Genomic DNA, 18,884 nt, shown 5'->3' with positions numbered 1-18,884 from the left:
GCTACATACTATATGATTTCAAAATATGGCATTCTGGAAAAAACAAAACTATGGATATAGTAAAAAAGATCATTGATTTCCAAGAGTTAGGGAGGCAGGAGGGAAGAATAGTTGAAGCACAGAAGATTTTTAGGGAAGTGAAACTATTTTGTATGATGCTACAATGGTGGCTACATATCATTTTTTATTTGTCAAAATCCAGAGAATGTATACCACCCAAAGTGAACCCTGAAATAAACTATGGATGTTAATTGATAATGATGTGTTAATGCAGGTTCATCAATTGTAAAAAGTATACCACTCTGGTGTGGTATGGGATGTTCAACATAAATCCGTTTTAGTGGAAATAGCAAGCAGGTGAAGGAGAACGGCTGTAACAGGACCATTATTTTTTTTAAAAAAAGTTCTTGGAGTCTTGGTGACAAAATAAGAAATTAAGCAGAGCTTCTCAAACTCCATCATACTTCTCTTTCCACCTAAACACTACCTATTTCTGACAAAAGATATAGATATAGGGTTTTTTGTTTGTTTGTAAAAATTTTAATATACTCCTTCAGTTATATTAAAGAATAGTTCAAAGGGGGATTTTAAAATTTCTTCTTGCAGAGGAAGTTGTGTAGATAGCTCAACAAGAATCTGAATAAAAATTATTTGAAAAAGTTTTCTAAAATAAAAGTAATAAAATGTTTTGTCATCTTTGCTACAAGAACTGAAACTTATGAGAGTAGAAAAATTAGAAAACGACCATAATATGTTTTGACAATAACAGAGAGCCATCTAATAGCTGTCAAAATTAAATACACTAGAAAGAATGATAAAATTCAGGCCTTTGTTTTAATATAAAATGCAACTCCAGTGAATCAATACAAATTTTTTTTTCTTAACATAATGTCTTTATAGACTCCTTTGCTTTTGTGGTCACTAAGAAGGTATAACAAAAGGAAAATTCGGTTGCATAGTACAATTTCAAGATTGGTTTCTCTCCAAGGTCAAATGGAAGACTCTAAAACTCCCAGAAGGGATTCTCTGAGACTCTTCCAGACAACACGCCTGATGAATGAGGTCGGATTCAATGCAGATTCAATAGAACATTCAAAAGGCAAATGGAGAGTAAGGATTTCATTAATCATTCAACTAGACTCTGAAAAGAGGCCAAAGAAGCTCTAAGACTAGTCAGGACTCAGCTTTAGATTTCGGAAAGCTTTAAGAACATTGCCATAAAAATCAAATATTTTAAGTAAATAATGCCTTGCTGCCACCGCCACTACCACAATCACAAATTTGGAGTAATTAGCTATTAGTTTATGGCAATTCTGGGGTGAATCGAGAGAGGCATCTAATATTCTATACAATATTCTATATTTCCCCATGCTCTTTTCAAAGCCTTAATAACATTCATTTATTCAGTATTTACAGTGTGATAGATTTATAATGTGGAAAATATTGGAAATAGTTAGACTTTATCTTTGTTCTTAAAAATTCCCAACTAATCAAAGTAGACAAATAACAAAAAATGACTACCATAAAATGATTAAAATAATGATTAATTATAAACAGAGAGACAGGGTTGATTAAATATGCTGGAGAAAAATAACCCCTGAGTATATGGGAAGAAGATCCCAAATAAGATGGGATAGATTGTTAACGAGTATAGAATTTGGAGGTTTAGGGTAACAAAAAATAATCTTTTTGTTGAATATTGGAGTTAAGGAAGAGATGAATTCTATTTTAAAAAGGGATGCATTTTAGTGCTAAGGAGAAATCTGGAAAATCTCACATCAAATGACTAAAATAAAATTAAATATAAAGCTGTCTACTGATTGTAATAGAAAAAGGAAATTAGATTTATGTTTAGAGGGACATAGGCATGATTTTAGACCATATACAATGGAATCTACAGACCATGGAAACATGAACCAAAAAAAAAAAATCAGTGTGTGAACAAAAAGATTACTGAGTAGGCTGAAAGATGCCACATGAAACCAAGGAATTACAACAGATACAATAAATGTTAGATTTTTACAAATGCTGAGGATCAGAAGCCTCAGCATGCTAAGTGTTTGCTAAAATATGAATGAATTAGGAGCAGTAATGAGCACAGTACCAAATTGACTGATTATAGAACTCATCCTAGGAGAGAAGGGGTTGAATGAGAGAGAAGAGTAAGCAAGACTAGAATGAAGTTAAGTAACTTAGAGATCATAATCCAGACAGAGATAGCTGTAGTTGGTCAAAAGGATAGGGAGAAATGAGAATGCAGGTATTTATATGCAGAGAAATACATTGCAGAGCTAAGAGGTTAGTTTCAAGTATAGCTTTTTCATTAAATAGTTCAAACACTGAAGATTATTATCTGTGCAGCCAAGATAATCAAATATGTTGATGATTAAATCACTGAAGGTAAGAGAGGCCAGGGCTGAAAGAATAAAAAAGGGCATAGCACTGATTCACTGAAGATTGTGAAGTGCTTTAATGGGAGTCAATAGCCATTTGTAACCATCAATCTAAGGCAGAAAATTTATTCATTTATTTTACAAATACTTATTGCTTACTCTGCTCCTGGCACACTTTCTCTAGTAAACAAACATATAAGAAGCCCTGGTTCTCAAAGAACATATATTCTAATTGGACAGACAAACAGTTAAGCAAACACAATAATACACCAAGTGGTGATAAGAACTATGAAGAAAAAACAGGGCTGTTATATTGTAATATTACATGAACTTAGGGAAAGACCAAAATAGGTAATAACATTTGACATTGGAACTGAGACCTGACAGAAGAAAGAGGAAAGAAAGATGGTATCTGTATGAAGAGTGTTTCAAACAATGAAGAAAGCAAGTCATAAATTCTGGAGACAGAGACATGATTGGAATGTATGAGGGACAACAAAGAGGCACATGTGACTCAGAAAGGCAAATATGCACGGAGAATCTAGAGTGCGAGGGCAAAGGTCGAGATTAAAGTAAGGAGAAAACAGGAAGAAGAATATATTGAGCTTTTTAAGCCAAGATAACAGCTTTGGATTTGAGTGGAATAGAAACTTGGCAGTCTAAATGGTAGACTGTAGGACAAGAAAGAATGAAACCAGAAAGAATAGTTAGGAAAGTAATTTAATAATACATTGGACAATTTTGCTGCCTTGGGCTAGGGTGGAGTGAAAAGTCTGATGAAAAGTGGTTGGAAGCTAGATAAAGATTAAAGAGGAATTGGAAGTGGGTGGGGGTGCTGGGGAGAGACAGAGAGGAAGGTAGAAAGTATCAGTGTTGACTCTAAGGTTTTTGACCCAAATAACTGGAAGAATATAATTGCAACTGAGTTGGAGAATGCTGGGGGATGGACAAGTTTGAGGGTAGAAGAAAATCAATAATTCATTTTTGGTGATTTTAAGCTTGAGATGTGACCAGGATGGCCTTAAAATTCCCCTCAAGTTGACTAAATTTTGGACAAGTTTCTTCCTGACTATAGGCTCATAGCATTTCTTTTTAAAGAACACTAATTTTAGATAATTTGCAAGAGAAAACTGTTTCTGCCCTCTTGAGATCCAAATCTTCCACATCCCAGAAATATTCTTCCCAAGCTGCTAGAAGCAATCCCTTTGACATGTAATCTTTAAGAAAGATGGCACCTCTAGGTTTATCCATGTTATTCCAAATGACAGAATTTTGTTTATTATTATGGCTGAGTAGTTTTATATTGTTTACATACGCACCACATTTTTTAATCCATTGATTCGTTGATTGACATTTAGGTTGATTCCATATCTTGGCTATTTTAAATAGTGCCGCAGTAAACATGGGAGCACAGACATCTCTTTGACATACTGATTTTATTTCCTTTTGATGTAAACCCAGTAGTTGGATTATTGTATCATATGGTAATTCTATTTTTAGTATTTTGAGGAACTTACACACTGTTGTCCATAATGGCTATACTCATTCACATTCCCATTAACAGTATATATAAGAGTTCCCTTTCCCCACACCCTCACTAGCATTTGTTATTTTGTCTTTTTATATTATGTGAGATAAACCAAGTACAAAAGGACAAATACCACATGATCTCACTTATATGTGGATTATAAAGAAGTTGATGTCACAGAAGTGGAGAGTAGAATAGTGGTTACCAGAGGTGGGGGAGATGGGGAGATGTTGGTCAATGGGTACAAAATTAGTTAGAGAGGGGGAATAATTTCTGGTGTCCTATTGCAAAGTAAAGTGACTACAGTAAAGAATAATGTATTATATACTTCAAAATAGCTAGAAAAAAGGATTTTGAATTTTCTCACCACAAAGATATGACGGGTGTTGGAGGTGATGGATATGCTAATTACCTTGATTTGATGATTACATAATGTATACATATATTGAAACATTACACTATCCCTCTCAAATGTACCATATAGGTATATGACTATAGGCATATATATATTATATATATACACACACACATATACATATATATATACATACATACACAATTATTACATGTCAATTGAAATCAAAATAAACTTTAAAAGATAAAAAGAAAGAAAGCATCTCTATTTCTTAGTCTCTGTGGGAGGGGAGGAGTCTAACTTCAATAAGCACCAATTGCAAAAACTGATGTGCTAATCACCTGAATCAACCTTTCCCCTGATGCCAGTTTTCCACTGTTCTTCCATTAGCTCACTTCAGTGCTTGAAACTCTCTCATCTTTTGTTTTATCAGAGTTGAGTTCAATCTTTCTCCTTTATTGCAATAGTCTTGAATAAAGTCTTCATTTTCCATTTAGCTTATCTGGTGCAATTTTTCTTTTACAGATGCATATTGGATATCTGAATAGAGATATCAAGAAATGAAGATATGAGTTTCCAGTTCCAGGGAGAAATTCAGACTAGAAATATAAAATTAGGAATTTTAAAGTTGATGGTCACATTTAAAGCTGCAGAATACAAAAAGATCACCTGTGTGAGATAACTGAGTCCTGAAACATACTCGTGTTTAAAGATCTGGGAGGTGTAGAGGAATTATCAAAGGAGAATGAGAAGGAGCAGCCAGTGAGGTGTGTAGAAAAACAAGGTTGGTATTATGAAGGTCAAGTAAAGAAGTTGTTTCAAGTAATAATGTGTGAATAATGTTTGTGTAAATGATACTATTTGGTTAAATTGAATGTCTAATAAATGACCACTAGACAATATAATGCAGAGGATTTTTGTGTCCTTGCCAAGAGCAGCCTCTGTGGCACAGCAAGAACACAAGCCTGAACAGAGTGGGTCCAAGAAGGAATGGGAAGAGAAGAGAAAAAAACTGTGACTACAAAAACTCTTCTCTATAGAGGAGAAAAATGGGACAGGGACTATGTGAAGGGATATAGAATCAAGGGAAGATTTCTTCAATATAGTTTGTGTTTATGTACTAACAGAAAGAGACCACTAGTGAAAAAAATGATGATGCAAGAGACAAAGCCTTAGCAAGAGCAATGGCCTTGAGTGCACTGAAGTGGATGGGTTTAGTACTTAAATAGGTGGGTTTGCCTTGATAATCAGGTAAGGCATATGGGTAATGATGTTGCTCTATATGGTGGTGGAAGCATGCAAGAATCTTCCTCTAGTTACTTCTACTTCCTCAATGAAATAATAAGCAAGCTCATTAACTGAAAGTGAGGTTGCAGAAGAGAAGGGGTCGAAAGTTTGAAGAGAGAAGAGAATAATTTCCCAAGGCAATGGAAATCTAAAATAAAATAATTTCCCATGGGACTGGATAAGTGAAAATGAAGAGGGATGACAGAGCTACACTAAGGCCCCCTTAATGAGTGTGGTTATGAAATTAATGTGATCATAGCAAACATATTATGCATTTTGCCACCATTTGTGATTAGCTGCTATATTTCAGGAGCAAGATAGGAAAAGAGTTAGTTCTAAACAGGATTAAGGTTGGCCATGTGGCAATGATAGAAGGAATATTTTAATATTAGGCCATAGAAGCTAAGGAAGGTAAGGAGGAGAGTGAGGACTTGAGTGAGATTCATGGTGATAAATTGCTAGCAGGAACAACTGACTAGAAGTGATGTGGTTTTTGTTGTTATTTCTGTTGTTGTTCTTTATTTTTTTTTTTTTATTTTTACAGACAGGAAAAGAGTTTTAGGAATCAGAGTACTCTAAAGAGGATAGAAGAAGAGGATGTCATACAGAACAGATGTGTTTGATGGGATGATTAAAACTGGAAATTTTGGAGTGGATAAGATTGTTAATAATGAAGTTTAACCATGACCATGGAGGAGGTGGAACAGAGGTAAGATCACCAAAGATGGGGGCAAGAAATGGAGAGGACATGTATTGAAAGAAACACATATGTGGATATTGATGTCACTGAAAAATATGAAATAAGCATTTATGGAAAATAAACAGTTGGAAACTAAAATCTCGAAGGAATTGTCAGGGGCAATCAAAGGCTTGTGGATGACTGAGTCGGGGGAGTTACTTGGGCAGTAAACATATTGGGTAGCATGACTTTCAAAGGAACTGAGAGTTTTAGGGAAAAGGTCATCCCATGGGAAATGCAGGGCATCCATCCTATCTCCTGACACAGAGGTACAAGACATATTAAAGAGATATGGCAGACACTTCTGAGGAGTAATAGATGGCTTTGAGCAGAGAGTTGTGTTACAGCTTCTAACATTGACTTGTTTAATGTTCTGTGAAATGTTAAAATTTAATATGGCACTTTGAAAGTTAGTAAATATAAGAAATATCCAAGGAACTGGTTTTAAAATGCAGATGCTTCTTAGGTGATCCAGGTGAACACTGTAAGTGATGTCATGTTGATCATATGTACCATTGCTTTAGTGTGATAAGAATGACACTTCACTTCAGCGGTCTTTCTCCCAAAAATCCATAGCCCTACTCTCATCATGAGAAAAACATCAAACAAACCTCAACTGAGGGATATGTTATGAAATATCTGACCAGTGCTTCTCAAAACTGTCAAGGTCATGAAAAACAATAACAATGTCCAAGAAATTGTCATAGTAAAGAGATGCTAAAGAAGACATAATGACAAAGTACAGTGTGGTATTCTGGGTGGGGTCCTAGGACAGAAAAAGGACAATGGGAAAAAAATAACCAAATAATTCAGAATAAAGTATGGGATTTGCTTAATAACAGTGTATCGATACTGGTTCATTAGTTATGACAAATGTGAAATAGTAATGTAAAAGTTGACAGTGGTGGAGACTGGGTCCAGTGTATATAGGAACTCCGTATTATCTTTGGAACTTTTCTGTAAATCTAAAGTTATTCTTCAAGATAGTCTGTTCCCATAAACGCAGATGCTTAGGTGATAGGACATCAGAACCAGCATTTTTAAAAACTGAGTTGTAGTTTAAATACAAGGAAAGGTTAAGATCTTAATTATTTTATTTGATCAGTTTTTGTGAATGTATATTAAGACATAGAATATCTTTATCACCCAAGAAAATTCCCTCATGCTCCTTTCCACTCAGTATCCCCCTTCCAGGAGTGACTGCTGATCTGATTTCTAACAGTTTCTATTAGTTTAGTGCACATTATTTTATTCATTTATTTTTTTAGACAGAGTCGCGCTCTGTTGCCCAGGCTGGAGTGCAGTGGCCCAATCTCGGCTCACTGCAACCTCCACCTCTCAGGTTCAAGCAATTTTCCTGCCTCAGCCTCCCGAGTAGCTGGGATTACAGGCACATGCCACCATGCCCGGCTATTTTTGTATTTTTAGTAGCGATGGGATTTCACCATGTTGGCCAGGCTGGTCTTGAACTCCTGGCCTCAAGTGATCCACCCGCCTTGGCCTCCCAAAGTGCTGAGACTACAGGCGTCAGCCACCATGCCCAATGAATTTAGTGCCTATTATATGACCCATTTATAGTTTCTTTGGGTGATCAAAGTGAACACTGTATTCCTATGAGGAAACTAATATAAATGGATCATATAAAATGCACTTCTTTTGCATCCAGTTTCTTTCACTCAGCACAATATTTGTAAAATATTTATTTTATAGTGTGTATCAGTTGCTTATATAATTTACGGCTAAATAGACTTCCATTGTATTGATGTGCCAGTATTTAGTTATATATCTTTTTGGTTGATGGATAATCATCATTTTTAATAACCACAGAAGTGATTATTTTACAGGTGGTATACAGATTTTATTTTGAGAAACACTGTTTTAAAAAGTGGATACTGAATCCATTATTTCTTAGTTAATAAACACTTCCAAGCATGAGAAGATAACTGAGTATCTAAGAACCTTAATACAGCTGCAAAATAATATGTCAAGATTATCTCACTAGCCAGGTAAACAATAACAATAAACAATAGCCTAGTAATGAAAAGGTGCAACGTATTAGAATGTCTATGTAGACAACAGAAATAATTTGTCGTCTAAGAGAGCTCATTTGTCTTTAGTTCAAAATGGTGCTGATTTGTTTATCTGTCTTTAGGGACCAATGAGAACAAAATGAATATAGGCAGTGTGTTTCTGATGAGGCAGTATACATCTCTGGTGATAGTTGGGCAGTTTGGCCAACATGAGGTGACCTTTTGCGTTTCTGCAGCATTGTATTTTAGACACAATATATACACTGTACTGGGTGTTTAAGGAATGTTGAGGGAAAGGAAATAGCCTGATAAATTGCAGGGAAGGAAAAAAAGACAAACTGTTGGAAAGAATACACATCTGAATTCGGAAGACAGGAAGAAACAAGGAGCTAAGGATACAGGCTTGCTCTTCACAGCTCTCTGGAGTGCAATAATTGAGACTGAGAGCACACATAATATTCTGAATAGGAAAAGAAGGCTGCTGCTGCAACTTACATTTGGAACGCAGACTACCATGGCAGTAAGCTGCTTCTGTTCCCATAGGAACCTGTATTCTCTAGCCCCAGTCTGAGTAAGCATTTGGAGCATATCTTCCACAGCTTCATGAGAAATGCATGAGTAAATTAAAATCTGTTCCCACTCTTTCCATATCCAGTGGCTGCAGTTTCTCCCTTCTGTGTATTTTCTCTTTTGCTCATTCTCATTATGTCTTTATTTTTTCTTCTTCTTTTGTTTGGATGTTTCATCTTGTGTGTATGCTCCTAATTTTACACTTTCACTTTCTCAATAATGTTTATAAACCCTATGTTGGCATTTAAATAAAAATCATATTTGGCATTTTAATGTAGATTTGGAAGAATTAAAAAGGTAAAAAACCTTAAGCCATCAGAGAGATGAGCTGAACAGCTTTAAGAGAACATCAACCTCACCCTGCAGTATAACAGGGTGAGTCTGAAATTGGGATAGCTAGAGACTGAACCCAGTCCCCAGGGAAGACTCTAAATTCCTTCCCCCAAATTTCACATGGAAATTTGTTTATCAGAATCAGGCAGGGATGGCTAGCTTTACTTTCTGGAAAACCTATGATCTCATTTTATTAACTGTTTAGATTGGCTGCAAAACGCCTCCAAGATTATTTGATGGTTTAGTGTTTGGCCTTGTTGCACCATAATAATTTGGTGGCCTCATGATTTCATTTAGAGCCTGATGTCAGTCACACCAGATTCAAGTATAGCTCTTACACAACTGGAAGTAAAAGTCTTCAAATGTTGGCACTGGTGTAGCCCATTGATATGATTTTAATTGTTGAGGGAATTAAGAATAATATGCTGAAGAAATATGAAGCAGGTCTAGAGTCAATGAAATTATTCAGCTCGGTGAATTCTCACTTGTTGAATATAATGAGTCTACTGGCTGTGTGTACATTGTTACTAGGGCAGTGAGCATGTGAGGCTCAGGGTTTCTCAGTATCTGATCATATAACGACTGGAAGGCAGGATACAAAAATGTTTCCTAGCTTCAGAGTTGGTTGTTTTCTTCAGCCTCTATGCTGCATTTGGGTCATTTTACCTCCTTTGCTGTAGCTGGGAAGGGTATTGTTGTGAGGCCGTATCTCATGCTTGAAATAAAAGAGTTGGGAGCCATTTTGTGTTGGGTTCAAATCTCTTTTCTTCTATTACCTCTCCAACTGTCCTAGGGAAGTTACTTAGTCTCTTTGAATCTCCCGTTCTTTATCCTTAAAGTAGGAGCTTACAGTAATATATAAAAAGAGTATATAACATCTACGGAGTTGTTTTCATGATTGAATGTTGTTACCTGTCAATCACTTGGAACAGTTACAGAACATAGCAAGGGCCTACTACCTGGTAGCCATTAGTGTTTTTATTGCTTAATATTTTTTTCTTTATATCTCTTTCATCTTAGTTGGTAGGATGTCTTTGATTGGTGATTTTTGTCCTACTCAGAGTACAACCCATTAAAATAAAATAAACACTTGCAAACAAGGTACTCTTCTGAAGACTTACACAGAGCTTACTGTAGCAATATGGTGATGTTTAGCAGCTTGCTCACTACAACTTTTCATACAATATCAATGTCTTAGCCACCTTTTCACAGATATGTGAGCTACACCAGGAGAAGTAACACATATGGATCAAGGTTGCCCATTAAGTCATGAGAGCTCTTCTTATAGCTAACATTTTCGGTACTCTCAGGGCAAGACTTTAGACTGATGCATTAAGAATCTATCAATCCGAGCACATTGGGAGGCCAAGGCGGGTGGATCACCTGAGGTCAGGAGTTCGAGACCAGCCTGGCCAACATGGTGAAACCCTGTCTCTACTGAAAATACAAAAATTAGTCAGGCGTGGTGGCAGGCTCATGTAATCCCAGCTACTCAAGAGACTGAAGCGAGAGAATCGCTTGAACCCAGGAGGTGAATGTTGTAGTAAGCTGAGATTGCACCATTGCACTCAAGCCTCGGTGACAAGAGCAAAACTCCATCAACAAAACAAAACAAAACAAAAACAAACAAACAAACAAAAAACACCTATCTTGACAAAATGTACTCTAAAATAAAAGAGCTCATTTGTTTGGATGGGGTTCTTATGGCCAAATTTTGTATTTGATTTCTGATATTGTCTTTATAATGACAATGAAGGGGATCAATTCATTATTTATTTTTCTATTTATTTGTGTTTGTATTTTTCAGCTTGGGCTGTCATAAAAAATACTATAGACTGGGTGGCTTAAACAACAGAAATTTATTTCTCACAGTCACAGTCCTGAGGGCTTAAAAGTCCAAGATCAAGGTGCCCGCCAATTTGGTTCCCCAGTGAAAGTGCTCTTCTTGGCTTGAAAATGGCTGCTTTTTCATGGCATTTCACGGTATCATAAAGTGGACAGAGGGAGAGAAAGAGAAAAAGAGAGAGAGAGAGAGAGAGAAAGTGAGGAAGAAAAGTCTCTGTTGTCCCCTCTTAGAAGGGCAGTAATCTCACCATGAGGCCCCCGCCCTCATGACCTCATCTAAACCTAGTTATTTTACAAAGACCCCATCTCCAAATACCATCACATTGGGAGTTAGAGCTTCAACAAATAATATTGGGGGCAAGGTGTAACTCAGTCCGTAGCAGTTTGTTTAGTTATTGGTAAGAAACAGCAATAATTTGTGACAGCTCTTTATAAGGAAAAAATATTGTGGAGCTTGGAATTTAAAAGGATCCTGTTTTTTAGCCTGAAAATATGTGATAAAATATAAGCATCAATCTTGCTGAGCAAGTTTAGTATAAACTAAGTATGATTTGAATGCAAAAACTCCCAAAAGGTTCTCATTAGAGGCCAGACTCATAAGGTCTGCCATTCCTCATCAGACACGTGTTGTCAAAAAATACTGAGACACACATGTGTAAAAGTTAGCAGGGTCTTAGAAGATATTATAAATTATAAGTTTCTTAAACTTTTTCTGTCTTTCTTAGAGCTAGTCAAATACTAGAGTTTGAAATTACCAATTTGGGGGTCACACATTTCTTTTGGTTAATATTGTGCCTACCTAAATGTTCTTTTTAAGTGGGAATATATTCCCTTGAAGGCAGGACATAGAAACATCTAATGATAGGAAAATTTTCCTGGCCAAGAGTGAATAGGAGAGAAAGGAGTCTGGGGAATGGGAAACAGCATTTCTAAGTATAGGTGTGGAGGGAGAAGAGAGGGGTCAGGGACATAGCCCTGGGGTTTCCCATTACAATCCTGTGGAAGGCCAGGAATAGAATGAACAGAATGAGATTACCTAGGTGCAGAGTGGTGTCTAAAGGATAATAAAGACCACTTGCTGGTATATTTGGTTTGTTAATGTTTCACATACAGAAATAACCTAATGACCACCAGTTTTTCAGTTCCAGGTAATCATCATCATATACTAACTCCATGACTTTCATTGTTTGTTTTCAGATAAGCAAAAAGAAAAGCAAGAGCAATGGAACTGAACTTCCCTTTGGCAAAAAATTTAGAAACTGATAATCAGGTGAGGAGGGACCTTAAAACAGAAAATTATATACTTTGGGGTGATTGAAAAACAATTTACTCCTGTGATATTATACTATATAAGAGAAGAGGTGATGTAGAACTATATGGATAAGAGTAGTATTGAATGGTTTTATCCTAAAAATATTTATTCATAGCTAGTCCCACACACATAAAACATATTTTTTAGCTTATTCTTTTACTAAGACTCAAAGCAAAGTAAATGGAATATAAATCTCTCTTCCCCCCCTTATTTACCTTAAGACATCTGTGAGTCATTCTTCAACGTATAAAAAATTTATAAGGCCAGTACCTTGAGAACATCAAATTTTTTAAAAACACATATGAATTTACATAGTCAATAATAAGATTTGTTAAGAGCCCTGGGTGAAAGAAAATGGTGAATCAGCCTGGTGAATTAATCTGCTCATCAGTGTAGGAGTTATTACATAAAAGTGGAAACTTGGGTAATGCTATTTTCTTTACATTTACCTGATGGATCTATGATTTTTAGACAGGCATGAACAAATGGCATTTTATGATCCAGAAGGAAATGATATTTTGTTTTTCTAAAGTCAGTTATTCACAGAGATAAATACTGAGTACACCTCAAACTCATATGGTTTTAAGTATAAAATCACAGATGAGTTATATAATACACAGTTTCTGTGCACACTTGCTGAAAACATGTATCTTTTTATGTATTTTCAGTTCACAATACTTGTCAGAACTTCAGTGTATTTAAGCTGGGTACTATGTTTTTTGCCAAAACAAACCATATGAAGACAGCACTCTTTGGTAGGAACACCGATATTTGGTATGCATTAAACATTATTGTTGTTACGTTTATAATTTACCATGTATTTTCTGGTAATTAAAGATGGCATTTTATTTAATATGGCCAAGGTTATAGTTGTAAGAACTAGCTAAAATATATTCAAATCCTTTTAAAGCTCTGTATTAGTCTGTTCTTGCACTGCTATAAAGAAATACCTGAGACTAGTAATTTATAAAGAAGAGAGGTTTAATTGGCTTATGGTTCTGCAGGCTGTACAAGAATCAGGGCTAGGGATGTCTCAGAAAATTTTCAATCATGGCAAAAGGTGGAGGGGAAGCAGGCAGATCTTACTTAACTGAGCAGGAAGACGAGGAATGAGGTGAGGGGTGCTACACGCTTTTAAACAAGCAGGTATTGCAACAACTCACTCTCACGAGAACAGCAGCAAAAGGGAAATCCACCTCATGATCCAATTAGTTCCCACCAAACCCCACCTCCAACATTGGGAATTCCAGCTGGACATGAGATTTGGGCAGGGACACAGACCCAAACCATGTCAAGCTTCCTTTATTCAAGCAGAGAATACTCAGGGGTAAACGGATTCAGAGGACCTAAAATATATTAAGAAGGAGATAAATTATATACTATTTATCCTTTTTGTGAATTTCAAGGACCAGGTTTTTCTTAGAGAGGAACTCCTGTGATTCAGGTTCACTTTAAATTCTGAGCAGTACAGATGGTGTTTTTAAATAATGATTATAGAACATCACTCTGTACGTTTTAAATTGTTTCCAGTAAAGGGGAGGGCCTAAATAATCACAACTTAGTTAGTTAATTTATAATTAATATTTCACCTAAAAAGAAAATGGGCTTATTGTGGGAAAAAAATAATAACAGTGAAATGCTCATATCAAATTTCATTGTAAAGCTGATTCATAATTAGAGTTTCATCAGATGTTATATTGTAGCATTAGCAAACTGGAACATGCGGTAGTAAATATTGGCTGTAAGGGTTTTGGTAACTTCCTAAACTCTTTATAATTAATGACTCTTAAAAATGTTTTTAGTGTTAGTTTTATTATGTCACCAAGTCATTAATATTTCAACATGGTAATAATCCAACTAAAATGTAATTTTCCAGTTAAAACCACAGTAACCAAGGTACCTTTTCAGTTAATAACAACATTGCCCAATATAAAAAGAATTACAACCTCCTGAGAATTCCTGTAAAGCAGGATTTCTCAACCATGGCACTATTGACACTTCGGGGTAAATAATTCTCTGCTGTGTGGGCTGTCCTGTGATTGCAGGATGTTTAGTAACATCTTTGGCATCTACCCGCTAAATGCCAATAGCACCTCCTTTCAGTTGTGACAACCAGGAATGTGTCCAGATGTTGTTAAGTGACCCATGGCTTGGTTGAAAATCACTGCGGTAAGAGCTTAAATGTACCCAATTCTTAGGTGGCAAATAGTTTACCCTTTGGTGGTTGAGTTAGCCTAAGAATAAACGTAACTTTATGATCCTGAGTCACTCTTCTTTTTAAGTCATATTATCTTATCTAACTCATTCTAAATCTAGCCTAGTAGAAAGCAATGTGCCCCATTTCTCTGCATTACTAATTTTGATGATTTAGTGCTTTAAGGGATTTATAATTCAAACTGACTCTGTTATTTGCTATAGGTTCACTTTACAAAAATATCACAATTTAAATGACTTTTTTTTCCTAAGCATTACAAAGGGTAACAAAGACTGCATGTTTACAACAACCATACAAATATATTTTAAAATGGTGTTTCTATTTTTATCTCTAGGGTCTGTATCAATAAATAGGTGTATTATTAGAAGTCACAAGGAAAATTATGAAACACCAGAGAATGAATTAGCTCAGCCATGCTTATATTTCTTGGCATATTGGGCTATTATCTTTCTGAATCTCCTTCAGTGGCCCACTTTTTATTTAGTCTGACTCATTTTCTCGGGGATGCATTTATTAAAACAAAAACACACAGGCCTTTCAAATTTTGCTGAAGCTTCATTACAGTGGAGATAGGGTCTAGAGGATCTGATGACAGAATCTCTTGCTCTCTCTCTGTTTCTCCCCCTCTCTGACACACACATACGCGCGCGTGCACGTACACACACACACACACACACACACACAAAATTTCCTGTGATACTAGAAAGCAATGATGCATAAAATTAAAAAGTTAGAAAAACTATTTAGGTATTTTTAATGACAAAGGAAGAAGAAGTATGAAATTCATTTTTTATTAGCACCAACCAGATGTGAGTATACATAAGACAGACAAATTGAGGAATAAAGTACTCCCAAAGGTAAACTGTATTGAAACCCATTGCTCTCTGCATTCTCATTTGTTTAGAAAAAATGTACATATATACCTTAAAAACTTTACACTGTTTGGTTTTAAAACAATGGATTCTAAAGTTAGCATATATGGGGGATACATGAGTCATGAAAATTTTCTTGATGACAATTATTTTTAAAATACAACATCTGTTAGTAGTGAAAGAGCAAGTTCATGGTTGTCATTTTCCTGGGTTTAGGAGGGAAGAGTCAACAGAGGAATAGAGGTGATATTTGTACCTGCTCCATTCTACATATTTTGTAATTTCTTTGTATATGCATTTGATTATACAGAAAATATCTTACTTTGTTCTCATATCAATATAATTGTATTCATTTAGCCAGCCATTTCTTGAGTATCTGTTATAGCCTACACTTTGTTAGATGCTGAGATGTAATGATAGTAATGATAAGTAAAGCAAAAGCCCAAATCTCCATGAGTTCCCAGTCTAGTGGAGAAAAAATTAATATACAGGTAATTGTAATGGGTGGACAAGGGAGCTAGTATGAGATGAACCTGTGATCCTCAGCTGGGCAAGGAGAGTGAGGAAGGTGATGCAACAGTACGGGCACCAAAGAAGAAGAGGCTATAATCAGATGTTCACTGGACCCTTAGCACATATAGTGGAAGAGCAGAGGAGAAGGTGAGTAAGAGCAGAAGAAGCAAATGCAAGAGGTTTGAGTCAACAAGAAAACTCTGCGGAGTTCTTTAAAGCCTTTGATGTGAATAGTTGCAGAGCACCTATGGTGGAAGAGTAAAAGGCAAGGCTTAGGGCCAGGGATGGTGGCTCATGCCTGTAATCCCAGCACTTTTGGGGGCCGAGGCAGGTGGATCACAAGGTCAGGAGTTCAAGACCAGACTGGTCAAAATGGTGAAACCACGTCTCTACTAAAATTACAAAAATTAGCCAGGTGCAGTGGCAGACGCCTGTAATCCCAGCTACTCAGGAGGCTGAGGCAGGAGAATTGCTTGAACCTGGGCAGCAGAGGTTGCAGTGAGCCAAGATCGCACCATTGCATTCCAGCCTGGGTGACAGAGTGAGACTCCATCTCAGAAACAAAAAACAAACAAACAAAAAAAGGCAAGGCTTGGGAAAGATACAGAACAGTTTTGAGAGCCCTCAATAACATTCCTTATCTGAGAAGTGCTCTCATTGTGCACTATCTACAATATATTTCTGATTAATTCCCTTTGGTCATCACACATAAATCTGACTAGTGTGTGCATTGGGTTACAGGTTAAAATTATCTTTGCAGGCTTCATATCATTTGATTCTCAAAAAAACTATATTTTGTGGAAAAGCAAACTCCCTTAGAGAAGCTAAGTTACTTAGTTTGCTAGTAACTTGTAATGGCAGGGTTTGAACACAAATGCTCTGAACACCAAATCTCCATATTACTTGTATTTTTCCCTAGTCATCAGTCTTATAGAGAACTGTGTATTAGGCCATTCTCACATTGCTATAAAGAAATATCCGAGACTGGGAATTTATAAAGAAAAGAGATTTAACTGGATTATGCAGGCTTTACAGGAAGCTTGGTGCTGGCATCTGCTTACCATCTAGAAAGGCCTCAGGAAACTTACAATCATGGCAAAAGGCAAAGGGGGAGCAGGCATGTCACTTGGCAAAAGCAGGAGCAAGAAAGCAATTGGGGTGGGGAGGTGCTACATACTTCTAAAGGAACAGATCTGATGAGAACTCACTATCACAAAGATAGCACCAAGCTATGAGAGATCCACCCCCATAATCTACACACCTCCCTCCAGGCCACACCTCCAGCATTGGAGAATCTAATTTAACATGAGATTTGGATGGGGTTATGTATTTGAACTATATCATTTCACCACTGGCCCCCTTCAAATCTTATGTCCTCACATTTCAAAATATAATCATCTGTTCTCAATAGTTCCCCCAAAGTCTTAACTCATTCTAGCATTAATCCTAAAGTCTCAAGTTCCAAACCCACAGTATTATCTGTAAATGAGTTTCTTTTATCTATGAGTTGTAAAATAAGTAAATAAATAAATAAATAAAAATTAAGTTAGTTGCTTCCAAGATACGATGGGAGTTCAGGCATTGGGTAAACATTCCCATTCCAAAAGACAGAAGTCATCAAAAAGAAAGGGGCTACAGTATACCCCCATACAAGTTCAAAACCCCATGGGGCAGTCATTAAGTCTTAAAGCTCCAAAGTCATCTCCATTGACTATATGTCCCACATCCAGGGAAAATGGGTGCAGAAGGTGGGCTCTCAAGGCCTTAGGCAGCTCCACCTTGTGGCTTTGCAGTGTGAATGTCCTAAGGCTGCTCTCACAGGCTGGAGTTGAGTGACTGCCCCTTTTCTACGTGCTGGGCGCAAGCTACGAGTATATCTACCATTCTCAGGTCTGGAGGATGGTGGCCCTCTTCCACAGTTCCACTAGACAATGCCCCATTGGGGACTCTGTGTGGGGCTTCCAACTCCACATTTCTCCTCCACACTCCCTTAGTAGAGGTTCTCTGTAAAGGGCTCCATCACAACAGCAGGCTTCTGCCTGGACACAGAGACTTTCTCATATATCCTCTGAAATCTAGGCTGAGGCTACCAAGCCTCAACTCTTACACTCTGTGTACCTGAGTATGTAGAAGCTGCCTAAGCTTACAGCATGCACCCTCTGGAGCTATGGCCCAAGCTATACCTTTTTGAGCCAAGGCTGGATCTAGAAGAAATGGATAAATTCCTGGACACATACACCCTCCCAAGACTAAACCAGGAACAAGTTGAATCCCTGAATAGACCAATAACAGGCTCTGAAATTGAGGCAATAATTAAGAGGCTACCAACCAAAAACCGTCCAGGACCAGATGGATTCACAGCTGAATTGTACCAGAGGTACAAAGAGGAGCTGGTACCATTCCTTCTGAAACTATTCCAATCAATAGAAAAAGAGGGACTCCTTCCTAACTCATTTTATGAGGCTAGCATCATCCTGATAACAAAGCCTGGCAGAGACATAACAAAAAAAGAGAATTTTAGACCAATATCCCTGATGAACATCGATGCAAAATCCTCAGTAAAATACTGGCAAATCGAATCCAGCAGTACATCAAAAAGCTTATCCACCACGATCAAGTTGGCTTCATCCCTGGGATGCAAGGCTAGTGCAACATATGCAAACCAATAAACGTAATTCATCACATAAACACAACCAAAGACAAAAACCACAGGATTATCTCAATAGATGCTGAAAAGGCCTTCAACAAAATTCAACAGCCTTCCATGCTAAAAACTCTCAATAAACTAGGTATTGATGGAACGTATCTCAAAATAATGAAACTTATTTATGACAAACCCACAGACAATATCATACTGAATGGGCAAAAACTGGAAGCATTCCCTTTGAAAAC

General features: G+C 36.8%; 1 long non-coding RNA gene across 1 annotated transcript in view; it reads left to right on the top strand.

Moving 5' to 3' along the window:
• The first annotated feature begins 4,920 nt into the window (after positions 1-4,920).
• The window catches only part of LOC105534965, a 45,671-nt gene continuing 31,707 nt past the window's right edge, over positions 4,921-18,884 (top strand). Inside the window, exons 1-2 of the long non-coding RNA XR_001005358.1 lie at positions 4,921-5,060; positions 12,278-12,350. This is a non-coding gene — a long non-coding RNA (uncharacterized LOC105534965). The remainder of the gene's footprint in view (positions 5,061-12,277; positions 12,351-18,884) is intronic.

Source organism: Mandrillus leucophaeus, unplaced genomic scaffold (genome assembly GCF_000951045.1).
Source record: "Mandrillus leucophaeus isolate KB7577 unplaced genomic scaffold, Mleu.le_1.0 Scaffold140, whole genome shotgun sequence".
Classification (NCBI taxonomy): domain Eukaryota; kingdom Metazoa; phylum Chordata; class Mammalia; order Primates; family Cercopithecidae; genus Mandrillus; species Mandrillus leucophaeus.
This window is presented reverse-complemented; position numbering and strand designations above follow the sequence as displayed.